At 36.2% G+C, this 14,428-nt stretch overlaps 1 long non-coding RNA gene across 1 annotated transcript; it reads right to left on the bottom strand.

The window, feature by feature from the left end:
- Positions 1 to 10,171, bottom strand: LOC432186. The gene is made up of 15 exons (XR_005962502.1): positions 10,087 to 10,171; positions 9,279 to 9,365; positions 7,066 to 7,103; positions 6,120 to 6,203; positions 5,240 to 5,392; positions 4,495 to 4,581; positions 3,812 to 3,844; positions 3,520 to 3,585; positions 3,243 to 3,299; positions 2,692 to 2,931; positions 2,504 to 2,594; positions 2,278 to 2,396; positions 1,805 to 1,859; positions 1,418 to 1,496; positions 1 to 710 (listed from the first exon to the last, which is right to left on the bottom strand). It is a non-coding gene; the product is annotated as a traf2 and NCK-interacting protein kinase (long non-coding RNA).
- Between the last annotated feature and the right edge of the window lie 4,257 nt (positions 10,172 to 14,428).

Below are 14,428 nucleotides of genomic sequence, written 5' to 3' on the forward strand. Positions count from 1 at the left end.
TATTTTTAAGATGTTTATTATTTAAAATATCATATTGATGTCAATCTTGTGAATCGCTGTTGTCAATCTTCTAGCTGCCATCGGGACCAAGTTTTTCTGCGGGGCCCAAAGATGACATAGGGCCCCTGCACATGTGCCCCCGTCCCTCCCCCGATGGCTGCCATGATGTTTTCTTACTTCAGTGCTTCATTTCTAAGGAGAGATTGCTCAGTGTTAGCCATGGAGATGGTGTGTGTATAATTCTGAAATTTGTTAATTTTTTTAAATATTTATTTACTATTATTTATATCTCATTCCCTTTGCTTCTAATTTAAAGGTAAACTATAACTACTACAACTAATAACATTTTCTCCTATCTCATCATATTTATCTCTCTCATAGATTTGGCCTAGTTTAGTGACCTCTGCCCTAATACAATCTCACCCTTTATTATGGGCGCTTTAGTTACAGAATTATAGTATATTTATGAAAGCCAGAGAATATTGTATGAATAAGAGCAGTAGATGGATATGGTCTATACATCAAGTGAACTATAATGAGAATCAACAGTTCCCTTACCTCTCTGTAGATGCCACTTAATATTACTTTTCACACCCCTTTCATTCCAGATGTTACGAACGAAGGGGTGTGATAGTAGCTGCTCTGCAGATGGCCTCCAATCCGGATTTTTCTGGAGGCATTTCTTTATAAAATCATGGAAGTTGTCACTCCTGGAAAAAAGAAACAGATGCAAAATTATAATTGTTCATGTTGTATAATAACTAAATTCCCAGAGCTCATGCATTTAAAAGACTGGAAATAGAACCAGCACAGCCATGTGCCCTATATACCCCATAAGCTTCTATTTTATGGAAAGTCCTTTTGTTAAACATTGGGATCTTGATCATGTTACTCTGTGCCTAATTAACAACACAGACAAAGCATAACAAGACAAAAGCTGTTCAAGAAGGTAATAGACAGTAAAATCCTTCCCTTCTAATGGTTCAACTGATCTGCTTGATTAGGGGGGTCTTTTTTGCTTACTTACTAACCCTAAATTATTAGAGTACATTTACCTTCTACCATAATATGATGTCTCTGGTTTTGCCAAAATCTTGGCCTAGCTTTTATTGGCTGCCAGATAATAACCCCAAGATCTTAAGCTAAGCATGAGCTCCTGCACCTGAGCATTTACACATATAACACTTTATCTTCCCCCTTACTTCTTTCCCATTTATCTCTTCCCTATCCTTACTTCACCCCAATGTCCCCCTTGCCATAAATTCTCCCTTGCCTATTTCCCCATATGTTTCCTTGACTCTCTCATTTGTACACCCCTTTACCACATTATCAATATCCCTACATTCTCCTCATTTCCTTTTCATTCCCCACCCTCTCCACCTCACCCTCTCTTCCTGTTTCAGTGGAAATCACTCACCATGAGTCCCATAGCAATACTGGAGCAGGACCATGCATTATTCTTTTGATGCGTGCATGGCTGGGAAATCTGCTGAATGCTAGGTTGGAAGAAAATACAAGATGAGAATATGATTGACAATCATAACATTTCTTGAAAAACAACAAATCTTGAAAAAAATCTAATTAACTTAATTGTATATTTGTTACTTGATTGCCAGCATACTGACAAAATAACGGTATTGGAACTGGCAAATTCAAATTTTAGTAAATCAGCCCCTTACTAACCAGCCCCATAGTTTTCAATATTTAATAATATCCCATGTTTAAGCGTGACACCTAAATGTCCTCTAACCTTTTTACAAACAGTTCTTTATGCACTATAGCACACACACTGGGGTTTACTTACGGTAGTATCCTTCTGCCATTTCAAGGGCGGAGATTCCCAGTGACCATACATCAGCCTACATATTGAAATATGGAAGAAAAGGCAACTATTAGAAAAGAATATACATAGGGCACATGAAAAAAAAAACAATTACAGATCATTCAGATTCTTTTATCTATGCATCTGCAACCTCACAATAATTCTATTTTGTAAGAAAATATAGTAGAACCCCCATATTATGTGTTGGAAAATCAGGAAAATTCATTAAGCATTATATATTGGTGGGACCAAATGTAAAATCAGAGGATGTAAAATTCCAAGTATTGAAGTGATGCGATGTTTAAAAAATGACCACAAACACCCCAGGCTGAGTGTGTCACACAGAGTTGGAAAATCCCATAAGGAGTCAAGTGGAGTTGGTTTCTAACATTCCTGTTCCCCTTGTACAAGTTACATACATTATATATAAAATGAGAGAGAAGACATCACAATACCTTAGAGGTGTATTCTATGACCTTATAGTTAGTGTTGACCAGTACTTCTGGTGCCATGTATGGAAGAGCACCTGCAGTACTATGACTGCTTTCACCAATGGTGGCATAGCTGACATCACCTGAAATTGTATAACAAAAGCAGGAATTTTAATTTTCATTTATAAATGCAACCCACCATGAAGATAGAAATAAATATCCGTTTGTTCAGGTTTTTGGTATCACTTACTGATCTTCACTTCTGCATCAGATGTTATCATGATGTTGTTTGGCCTTAAGTCATGATGAATCACCTTGTGCTTATCAAGGTGGCACAGGCCCTGAATAAAGGAAAAGTGAAAATATAAATATTTTTCTTGCCGTTTAATGAATTAGATTTATCCAGAACAGTACCAAGGAGTTTCACTTGAGACATACCTTTAATACCTCCTTGCAGGTATAAGCAATCCAGCCCTCTTTCAAGGAGTGGGATATGTTGCTGTTAAAGAGCTGTTTTACCGATGTCCCACTGTAACGCTCCATTGAAATCCACAGTCCCTCATATTCTGGCATTTTCACAGAGGCAGGTTGGAAATATGCCCCGTAATAGCCAATGATGTTTCCATGGCCAGAAATGGTTTCTAGAACCTGCAGTTCATTCAGGACTTCTTTCTGCTTCTAGTTTCAAAAAAAAAAAAAAAAGTAAAGTCAATACAATAAAATGACTATTTCAAATACCCCGACCTAACTTGTAGTTCTAAAAAAACGTCAACATTGTAATATCCCAACACGAGAATTGCATAATATGATTAACTCTCTCAGTTCTTTTATTTCTTTAATCCCATACATTTCTCAAATGGTATTCACTTATTTTTACAGTTACATAGTTATTAGCTTAGCAAATTACCCTACTACTACAAATCATAATGTTGGTGTTACAAAAAAGCTTATTAGTCCTTAATTATAGTAATCATATCAAGACACATTACCTCTTCATCTTTCATGATGGTAACTGCCACCTCCTTTTGTTCTTTATGGTGCCATCCCTACAACAAAAGAAGCAAAAGAATCTCTGTGATCATTACTGTTTGGAACATTATGGAAAAGCAAGCGCATATATTGTGTGGATATGGGAAGGTTTATAGGCAGCTTCAGAAGCACAAGAAAACAAAGAAGGGACAAAATCTAGAGGGTACAACTAATTGGCTGTATTTACAGAATCACCCAAAATATGACAAAAATGACCCACTAACTAAAATATCTTACATTATAAATGACACCGTAGCTGTCCTCTCCGATGGGCTCCAGGACTTGTACATAGCTCCGTGGCTTCTAAAAAAATAGCATTGTATAAAAAAAACATGATAAATACAAAACTGAATTTAAGGCAGTTGGACAAATAACCTTTCCAACATGAAAGAAGCACAGGGGGTGTAGGGGGAACTGGGAACTAGTGTATTAAGGGAGAAGGCTGAGGACTGGAATATTTAAGTCAAACCATTAAAGTAGAGCTTTTGCGTCACTTAGTGTTCCAAAATACAGTTCTACAGCTGCTTACCGGGTATTTAGTTGCAAGTAGATGTTGATATGCCTGGAGAAGAAAAAAAACATTTTTAGATCAACTATTTTTGGGGAGCTGCTAAAATTATAATTTGAAGGAAAAGGAAAGGTTTATTTACTGGAGAGGGGTTGTCAATATGTTCGGTAACATAGCTAGGCTCACACATATAAAGTATACTATGGTTTATATTTACTGGTACATCTTGGTTCAAAGAGAGAACTTTTTTTGTTAGACGAACTGAACCCTGGAGTGCAGGTGCTTCAACGGACATTATGGGGGTACATTATCAAAGATCGAGTTGTGTTTTTACCCAAAAAATTGAGGTTTCAAGGGTAGCTTTTAGTAAAAACTTGAGAAAAACTTTGAAAAAAAGAAAACTGCACATTTTTCTGGTTTGAATTTTTTTTCCAGATCATTTCATTAATCAGGGTTCGTGCTGAACTATACTTAGCTTTGAGAAGAGCTTTGTTTTTTTTTAATACAGAAGACTTCTCAGTCAACTGGTGATTGGTTTTGAGAAGCCATTTAGACATGTCTAAATTCAAATTACAAGCAGCTACATTAGTCTCTGAGATAAGAGCAGCTCATTATACAGAAGAGCAGACCATTTAAATATAAAATAATGAAAAGTTTTAATTAAATAATTCTGCTCAAACCCTTTTAAAGGCTTTAAGACTTACCTGGTTGTTGTTGTCGCCCACTTGCTCCTCAGAGATTTTGGAGATTTCAGGCTGACAGTTGTTGGTGCCTGATTCCTCTGCTATCTCCTATTTAGGACAAAGAAAATGTATTTTTAGATGACTGATCTGAACCCTTGATTTTAAAAAAAGAACTGCAACGCCCAAACTTCATGTCCATAAATAAGTAAAAAAAGCAGAGTTGTGGTGCAGGGTGAATGATTGTTATGTTTGGCTGTGTCCTTTTTTATAAACCATAATTTCTCTTATTGTACCAATTCAGCTTAATGAATAAATAAATATTCTAAAACAAGCCTTATATAGAAGCAAGTGAGATGTATGTATGTATATTTTTATTTGTATACCACTCCTTGAGGGCAAAGCACTGTACAGCAAAACAATAAATTAGTAGTAACAAACAAGTGGTCACTGCAATAATAAGTGACAGTAAGTGCATTATTAGAAATACAATTCACATAAATATAAAATATAATTACAATACAAATGAAATGATCAGTGACAAGGAGACAAAAGGATGGAGGACCCTACCCCGTAGGGGTGAGATAATGTTAATGCATTGTGTAATACATGCCCTGTGTTTTTATTTTGAATGTGGGATTTTTATCCTACAAGTCTTGGTGTGAAAATATTGCTTTTATCCGATTCACAAGGCACAAGTCCATATGTGTCTCAGGAGATATCATTAATAAATTAATATAAAGGTTTAATTAGATCTTTCTGCTCATACCTCATCGATGACTTTGAGGTTTTCTTCGTTCATTTCAGCACTCTCTTGCTGGTTTTCTTCATTTTTTTCAGCACTCTCTTGCTGGTTTTCCTCATTTGTTTCAGCACTCTCTTGCTGGTTTTCCTGGTTTACGTCAGCACTCTCTTGCTGGTTTTCCTCGTTTACTTCAGCACTCTCTTGCTGGTTTTCCTCGTTTACTTCAGCACTCTCTTGCTGGTTTTCCTCGTTTACTTCAGCACTCTCTTGCTGGTTTTCCTCGTTTACTTCAGCACTCTCTTGCTGGTTTTCCTCGTTTACTTCAGCACTCTCTTGCTGGTTTTCCTCGTTTACTTCAGCACTCTCTTGCTGGTTTTCCTTGTTTACTTCAGCACTCTCTTGCTGGTTTTCCTCGTTTACTTCAGCACTCTCTTGCTGGTTTTCGAGTTCAGGCTGGCAGGTGTCATTGCCTGATTTCTGCGTTGTCTCCTGTTTAGAGGAGATAGAATTTGTAGATATGTGAACTGAACCCACTTGAATAAAGAAGAACTGCAACACCCAAACCCCTCTATATGAGACCATAAGCAAATTGCACTTGCAGGCAATTCAGAATGGGAGGATTGGACAGGCTCACCAGCAGATCCGGACTGAGAATTAAAATATGCCCTGGCATTTCAGTTACACAGAGGCGCAAACAGCCCCCACCAGCCCACTAAATACTGACTTTCTATGGCAACTTATAGCAGCCCCTCTGGCATTTGCCAGAACCCACAGATTGCTAGTCCGGGCCTGCTCACCAGTGCCAAAGTTGGTGGTGCCTATAAAATTTGCTCCCCAGAGTGAATCTGGGTTTAATATTCCTTTAAAATATTTTTTATATTACAACCATATCATTTCTTCTTACCTGACAGATGTCAATATCAGGGGTTTCTGGAGCCACCTGGCAGATGGTTATGGCCGGCTCCAGTTCTTCCTCTGGTTTTAATTCCTAAAAGGAATAAAGTTACTTAGTTGATGAACTTCTTATAATGCTGTAGTTCAATATCTAGCATGTTCTTTGTATAAACCATTCACTCAACTTCATAAAATCAATCAATTTTATGTTTCTGTACAACTTACTTGACAAGTGGCATTGCCAACAGGTTGTACATGATTAAGAGAGGAAAGTAGATTAGAGCCACACATCTCTGGTATGTGTTGGGGGGCAAGGGTATAAGGGGGTTATTTATCAAAGTCTGCTGAGTGAAAAATTGGTGGTGTTACTTTATGCAATTAAAGGCCTATCATATATGCTTAGTTATGACTAAAGGAGTGTGGCTTGTTTTGGAAAAATATGCTTTTAATTAGATATAACTAATATGAGTAAATATGATATAATAATAATGTCTAAATAAATGCACGGTCAGTATAGGGATTTATTTTGATAATAATATAAAATCAATGTATTTTCCTTTTTGACAGGAGAGAATGGAGTTTTCATCAACAAAGAAAACGGTTTTAAACAATAAAGTCCATGCCGTTATGAAATGTGGCCATCTATGGAAATGGTAATGGATTATTCTGTAGCTGAATGTCACTATTAAATGACATTAAAAGTAAGGAAGGTGCCCATGTTTATCAAGTCATGGACATTATTATTCAGATGAGAAATAATTGGGAAATGTTGCCAATTGTGAATAAACGGGCTAAATCCAGTTTACCCAGTGTTTTTCTTTTGGACCAGTAAGAATTGATGGTGGCAGCTTCATCAAGGTATAAATCTATAGGCAAGGAAATAATCTGGTTTTTGATAGTACTAATAGGAAAATTGTGTCACTTCTTTTAATGTTGTCCAATTCTTCATCACTTACCACAACAGATTCTTTGGTTGGATGATTAACTTTTCTTTCTAAGAAGACAAAAAAGAATTATTACAAAAAAAGAAATGAGCAAATAGGAAAACTATAATTATATAAATGGATATAAATCCAACTTCCCTTAGTTAATAGAAAAACACAAAATGTATTTGATTGTAATAAAAGCACATATTAAATACAATTTCAGTTTTTGGATTTGGTGAAGCTGAATTCAAATCACAAGATATTGGGAGTTATCAGCAATCTAAATATGGTAATAAAGGATGTTGATTATTGGGTCAGTAATCTGTAGTGACTGATTTTGGTATTAAAATGACTAGGGATGGGCGAATTTGACCCGTTTAGTTTCGCCAAAATTTGCCGCCGGCGAAATGTCACGACTCCCATTACAGTCTATGGGCGTCATTTGGTTTTTTTCCCACCATGCAAGTCTATGGGCGTAATTTCCGTGGCGAAACAAGGCGAAAAAATTCGCCCATCCTGTAAATGACATAGTTGGTGCAAACACAAGTAGAACGTATTGTATCCCCTATACTAAAGCCAAATCATATAAACAAAATGAATGGAAACAGCACTAGTGACTGTAGCACAATACAGATATATTGAGGAGCAGTCAGTCTGTCTCTATCTCATCATCATGTTATTAGTAGTGATGGGCGAATTTATTTGCCAGGCACGAATTTGAGGCGAATTTGCGCTATTCGCCGCCAGTGAATAATTGAAAAAATCCAAAACGCCCGCAAAAATTCGCAGCATCGGGAAAAAACGGACGCCGGCGTCAAAAAGACGCCGGTGCCGTTTCGCCAATTTTTCGCCGTTTCGCAAATTTTCCGGCCAAGCGAAAACGGCGCAAATTCGCTCATCACTAGTTATAGTATTAGCAACTGTCACAAACAGAACAATGTTCAGAGATAATCCAGTAACAGAGTTTGAGGACAAGTTTCTCCCCCATGAAGTTATTCACTAAATGAATTATGTCATGTTATAGTAGAAAAAACAACGTCCTTACCTTGCGAAAACAAAAACATTTGAAAATAGTTTTCCACATTTTGATGTTAGTTGTTTTTTTTGTTAGATGTTAGATTTTTTTTTTTGTTTTTGATACGATAAAATATTCTTCTTCTGTGGAGAGAAAAAAAGAAAACCATTTAGTAAAGAAACCGTTTAGTAATCCCAATACTTTGTTCTATGTAATATCCCGATATATATATATATATATATATGAGGCCCAAACAGCCCCCACCTCCACACTAGTGGTATATATAATCAAATGCCCTTGTGGTTTATTGTACTGTGGCAAGACGGTGAGGCAGCTAAAGGAAAGGATAGGCATCGAGCGAGTATTAGGGCAGCGTTAGACCCAGAGAGAGTCAAAAATAAGAATAAAGACGACCTGAAACAGGACAAAAGCCCAACAGCCGGTGGCCAAGCATTGGGCGGAGGCCAAACATAGTGCCTCCTCCTTTAGATACCTGCCGATAGAGCAGATACAAATGCATCCAGGAGGTGGTGATGTAGGAAAAGCGCTTTTGAAAAGGGAAGCCTTTTGGATTTATGAACTCAATTGCGTCTCACCAAAAGGTATGAATGGGCAGATCAATTTGTAAGTTGTAGAGTTGATCTAAATGGATAAATAGAGTTTGGTAGTTCCTTTACAAACTTTCTATTTATTCTGTGGCTTTTACAGTGAAATGAATGTTGTATAAATTATGGATACAATTTAGCTACAACTTTGTTTCTCTTTTCCTTTTAGGACACTTTAGTAACATATGGAATTTAATTGAGCACTGTAACACGAGCTTATGAAACACACCGGTGACATCTTGTGGACAAAATGAATTTTACAAGTACAAAATTATACACTGTTTGATATCACAAAATGTTATGTAAATTTTTTTACACGTTTTTATACACTAATTTAAGATATTTATGGTATTTATGCGCTCGCTGTTCTGGCGGGATAGATGCTGCTGGATGGCTTAGTGGAGAAGAGCTTTTGGTTTTTTTTTAATACAGAAGCCTTCGTCAGATCAACATGGTGATCGGTTTTGGAGAAGCCATTTAGAATGTCAAATTCAATTACAGCAGCTACATCAGTCTCTTGGAGATAGAGAGCTATTATATAGAAGAGAGACCATTTAATATAGACTAATGGAAAATTTTAATTAAATAATTTGCTCAAACACTTTTAAGGCTTTAAAACTTACCTGGTTTGTTGTTGTCGCCACTTCTCCTCAGAGCTTTTGGAGATTTCAGGCTGGCAGGTGTTGGTGGGCTGATTCTCTTGCTCTCTCCTATTTAGGACAAAGAAAATGTATTTTTAGATGATGATGCTGAACCTTTGAATTTAAAACGAACTCGATATGCCCAAACTTCAGGTCCATAATAAGTAAAAAGCATGAGTTGTGGTGCAGGGTGAATGATTGTTATGTTTGGCTGTGTCTTTTTTATAACCATAATTTCTCTTTAGTGTATAATTCAGCTTAATGAATATAAATATTCTAAACAAGCTTATTGAAGCAAGTGGAATGTTTGTATGTTAGTTTTATTTCTCTACCACTCCTTGAGGGCAAGCACTGTACAGCAAAACAAATAAACTAGTAAGTAAAACAAGTGGTCATGCAATAATAAGTGAGTAAGTGCTTATTAGAAATCAATTCACATAAATAAAAAATATATATTACAATAAAATGAATGCTCGCAGTGACAAGGAGACAAAGGATGGAGGAGCTACCGTAGGGGTGAGATAATGTGTATGCATTGTGTAATACATGCCTGTGTTTTTTATTTTTGAATGTGGGTTTTTATCCTACAGTCTTGGTTGTGAATATTCGCTTTTATCGATTCATAAGGCACAAGTCCATAATGTGTCTCAGGAATAAATTAATAATTAAATATAAGGTTTAATTAGATCTTTCTGCTCATACCGTCATCGATGACTTTGGGTTTTCCTCGTTTGTTTTCAGCACTCTCTTGCTGGTTTTCTCTTTCGTTTATTCAGCGACTCCTCATTGCTGGTTTTCTCGTTTGTTTTCAGCACCTCTGCTGGTTTTCTGTTTTCTTCAGCTCTCTTGCTGGTTTTCTCGTTTGTTTCAGGCATCTTTGCTTGGTTTCCTGGTTAACTTCAGACTCTCGTTGCTGGTTTTCTGTTTACTTCAGATGACTCTCTTGAGCTGGTTTTCCTCTTTTACTTCAGCCTCTCTTGCTGGGTTCTCTTTTCTTCAGCATCTTATGCTGGTTTTCCTGGTTTAGCTTCACAGCACTCTCTTGGCTGGTTTTCCTCTTTTACTTCAGCAGTTCTCTTGCTGGTTTTCTCGTTTACTTAGCACTCTCTTGCTGTTTTCCTCTTTTACTTCAGCACTCTCTGCTGGTTTTTCCTCGTTTTACTTCAGCATCTGCTTTGGTTTTCCTGGTTTACTTGCAGCACTCTCTTGCTGGTTTTCTCTTTACTTCAGCACTCTCCTTGCGTGGTTTTTCCTCTTTTACTTCAGCATCTTCTTGCTTGGTTTTCCTGGTTTACCTTCAGATCTCTTGGCTGGTTTTCCTCGTTTACTTCAAGGCATCGTCTGCTCGGTTTTCGGAGTTCAAGGCTGGCAGGTGTCATGTGCCTGATTTCTGCGTTGTCTCCTGTTAAGGAGATGAATTTGTAGATATGTGAACTGAACCATTGAAATAAGAAGAACTGCACACCAAACCCTCTATATGAGGCCATAAGCAATTGTACTTTGCAGAATTCAGGTAATGGGAGGTGCGGACAGGTCACAGCAGATCGGACTGAGAATTTAATAGGCCTGGCATTCAGTTACACAGAGGCAAATTGCCCAACCAGCCCTAATACTGACTTGCTATGGTAATCATAGACCCCTCTGGCATTTGCCCAGAACCACAGATTGCTAAGTCGGGCTGCTCAACCAGTTGCAAGGTTGGGTGGTGCCTAGAAAATTTTCCCCCTGGAGTGAATCTAGGTTAATTTCCTTTAAATATTTTTTTATTCTAGCCAACATATCATTTTCCTCTTACTGAAGATGTCATATCAGGGGTTTCTGGAGTCTCTGTTAGAAAGGGACGAAAAACATTGTATTATTAACTACAATTTGCTAAAACATAGGTGATTTTTTTTAAAATTCTATACTCCTTTTCTCTTATGCTTATGGCAGGTGGTTATAGGGGCCTTCCAGTTGTTCCTCTGGTTTTATTCTAGGAATAGAGTTAGTTTAATTGGATCAACTTCTTATAATGCGTATTTTAATATCTAGCAGTGTTTTTTTGTATAAGCAAATTCACCAACTTTCATAAAATCATCAATTTTATGTTTTCTGTACACTTACTGACAAGTGGATTGCCAACAGGTGTAATGATTTAAGAGGAAGTAGTTAAGAGCCACACATCTCTGTATGTTTGGTTGGGGGGCAAGGGGTATAAGGGGGTTATTTATCAAAAGTGCTCAAGTTTTTTTTTAATGCTTATTTTTACATTTTCGCGAATTGCTCTTTGCGGTAAAAATTAATTTCACAAATTTTCTAGATTTTTCTGGAATTTTCACCTGAAAACCTGTAAACTTTGGGGTATTGCATTCGGAGTTTAGTAAATAACCAAAGTATTAATGAATCCAAACGTAGATGAAAAGCCCTTATTTTATATCACATATTTAGGGTCATTGGTTTATTAGTTAGCTGTTCAAACACATCACTATTAAATGGGTATATTTTCGTTTGCCATTAATATAACATTTTTGCCCATCAACTATGCCGGGTCAGCCCATGGCTTTATATACCTACTTCTTTTCCTGCTTTCTGAGAGTATACAGGGTTATCCTGGTTAAGAGCAATGTATGAGACTGTTAGATAGTGTTTCCTCTAGGAATATTGTGATGTCAATGGGGAGCAGCTGAGCTAACAGTTCATTCAAAATGGGTTAAACTTTTGGAGCTGCCATAGAAAAAGGCTTGGAACTTGGCTGGGGAGGGGGAGACCCAGGAATTAATCAGAAAAATGACTTTGGTAATGATATAATATCAAGTAGAAGGCAAACATATAAAACAGTTGAGTGAAAAAATGGTTGGTGTACTTTTTATGCAATTAAAGGCCTCTCATATATTGCTTAGTTATGAAATAAAGGAGTGTGGCTTGTTTTGGGAAAAATATTGCTTTAATTAGATATAACTAATATGAGTAAATTATGATAAATAATATGTCTATAATAATGCAACGGTAGTATAGGGATTTATTTTGATATACTATAAATCAAATGTGTTTTCTTCTGACAGGAGGAATGGAGTTTCATTAACAAAGAAAAGGTTTTACAATAAAGTCATGCAGTTATCGATAATGTGCCTCTATGGAAATGGGTAATTTTGTTAGCTGAATGTCACTATTAATGACTATAAAGTAGTGGTGTGCATGTTTATCAAGTGGACAACTGATTAATTATTCAGAATGAGAAATAATTGGGAAATGTTGCAATTGTGAATAAGGGCTAAATCCAGTTTACCCAGTGTTTTTTCGATTTGGACGCAAGTAAGGAATTGATGGTGCAGCTTATCACGGTATAAATCTATAGGCAAGGAAATAATCTGGTTTTTGATAGCACTAATAGGAAAATTGTGTACTTCTTTTAATGTTTGTCAATTCTTCATTATTACAAACAAATTCTTTGGTTGGATGATAATTTCTTTCTAAGCAGAAAAAAAAAATTATTAAAAAAAAGAATGGAGCAAATAAGGAAAATTAATTATATAAATTGATATAAATCCAACTTCCCTTAGTTAATAGAAAAACATAATGTAGATAGAGTATGCTTTTGTGATTGTATAATCACTATTAAATACAATTTAGTTTTTTGGATTTGGTGGAGCTGAATTCAACCTTAAATAAGATATGGGAGTATGAGCCAATCTAAATATGGTATAAGGATTTGATTTTGGGTCAGTAATCTGTAGTGATTTGATTTGATTTGACTCGTTTTAGTTTCGCCAAAAATTTGCCCGCCGGCGAAATGTACTGACTCCCATTAAAGTCTATGGGCGTATTTGTTTTTTTCCCGCATGCAAGTCATGGGCGTAATTTTCGGTGGCGAAACAAGGGCGAGAAAATTTGCAAGCCATCTGAAATGAATAGTTGGTGCAAACACAGTATAACGTAGTGTTCCTATACTAAAGCAAATCAATAATAACAAAAATGAATGGAAACAGCACTAGTGACTGTAGCACAATAAGATATATTGGGAGCAGTCAGTCTGGGAGCAATCAATCTATCATATGTTATTAGTAATTAGCAACTGTCACAACAGAAAATGTTAGAGATAATCCAGAACTAGAGTTTTTTTGAGGACAGTTTCTCCACCATGAAGTTATTCACTAAATGAAATATGTTCATGTTATATGTAGAAAAAAACGTCCTTACTTGCGAAACAAAACATTTGAAATAGTTTTTCCACTTTTGATGTTAGTTGTTTTTTTTTAGATGTTAGATTTTTTTTTTTCGTTGTTTTGAATATGATAAAATATCTTTCTGTGGAGAGAAAAAAAGAAATTCAGTAAAAAAGTTTAGTAATCCAATACTTTTTTTATGTATATCTAATATATAATATATATATATATATATATAGTGAGGCCAAACAGCCCACCTCCACGCTAGTGGTATACTATATCAATGCCTGTGGTTTATTGTATGTGGAAGAAGGTGCAGGCAGCTAAAGAAAGGATAGGCATCGAGGCGAGTATGTAGGGGAGGGTTAGAATATCCAGAGAGAGTAAAAATAAGAATAAAGGACCTGAACAGGACCATAAGCCCAACAGCGTGTCAAGCATTGAGTGGAGGCAAACATAGTGGCTCCTCTTTAGATTACCTGCGATAGAGCAGATATACAAATGCATCCAGGAGGTGGTGTGTAGGGAAGGCTTTTGAAAAGGAAACTTTTGGATTTTAGAACACACTTGCGTCTACACCAAAAGGTGTGAATGGGGAGATAAGTTGTAAGTTGTAGAGCTTGATCTAAATGGATAAATAGAGTTTTTGGCGTTCTTTTACAAACTTTCTATTTATTTGTGCTTTTCAGTGAAAGGAAATGTTTATAAATTATGGATTAATTTTAGCTACACTTTGTTATCCCTTTTCCTTTTAGGACACTTTAGTAACATATAGAATTTAATTGAGGACTGTAACACGAGTATGAAACACAGAATTTAAGCCGGTGACACATAACTTATACACTGTTTGATATCACGAAATGTTTTGTCAATTTTTTTACACATGTTTTTATACACTAATTTATGGTATTTATGATGTATATGCGATGAGTGTTCATGATGATAACACTATCTGGGTAAAAATTATTTTTATGTCACATATATGAAGAT

Source organism: Xenopus laevis, chromosome 7L (genome assembly GCF_017654675.1).
Source record: "Xenopus laevis strain J_2021 chromosome 7L, Xenopus_laevis_v10.1, whole genome shotgun sequence".
Taxonomy (NCBI): Eukaryota; Metazoa; Chordata; class Amphibia; order Anura; family Pipidae; genus Xenopus; species Xenopus laevis.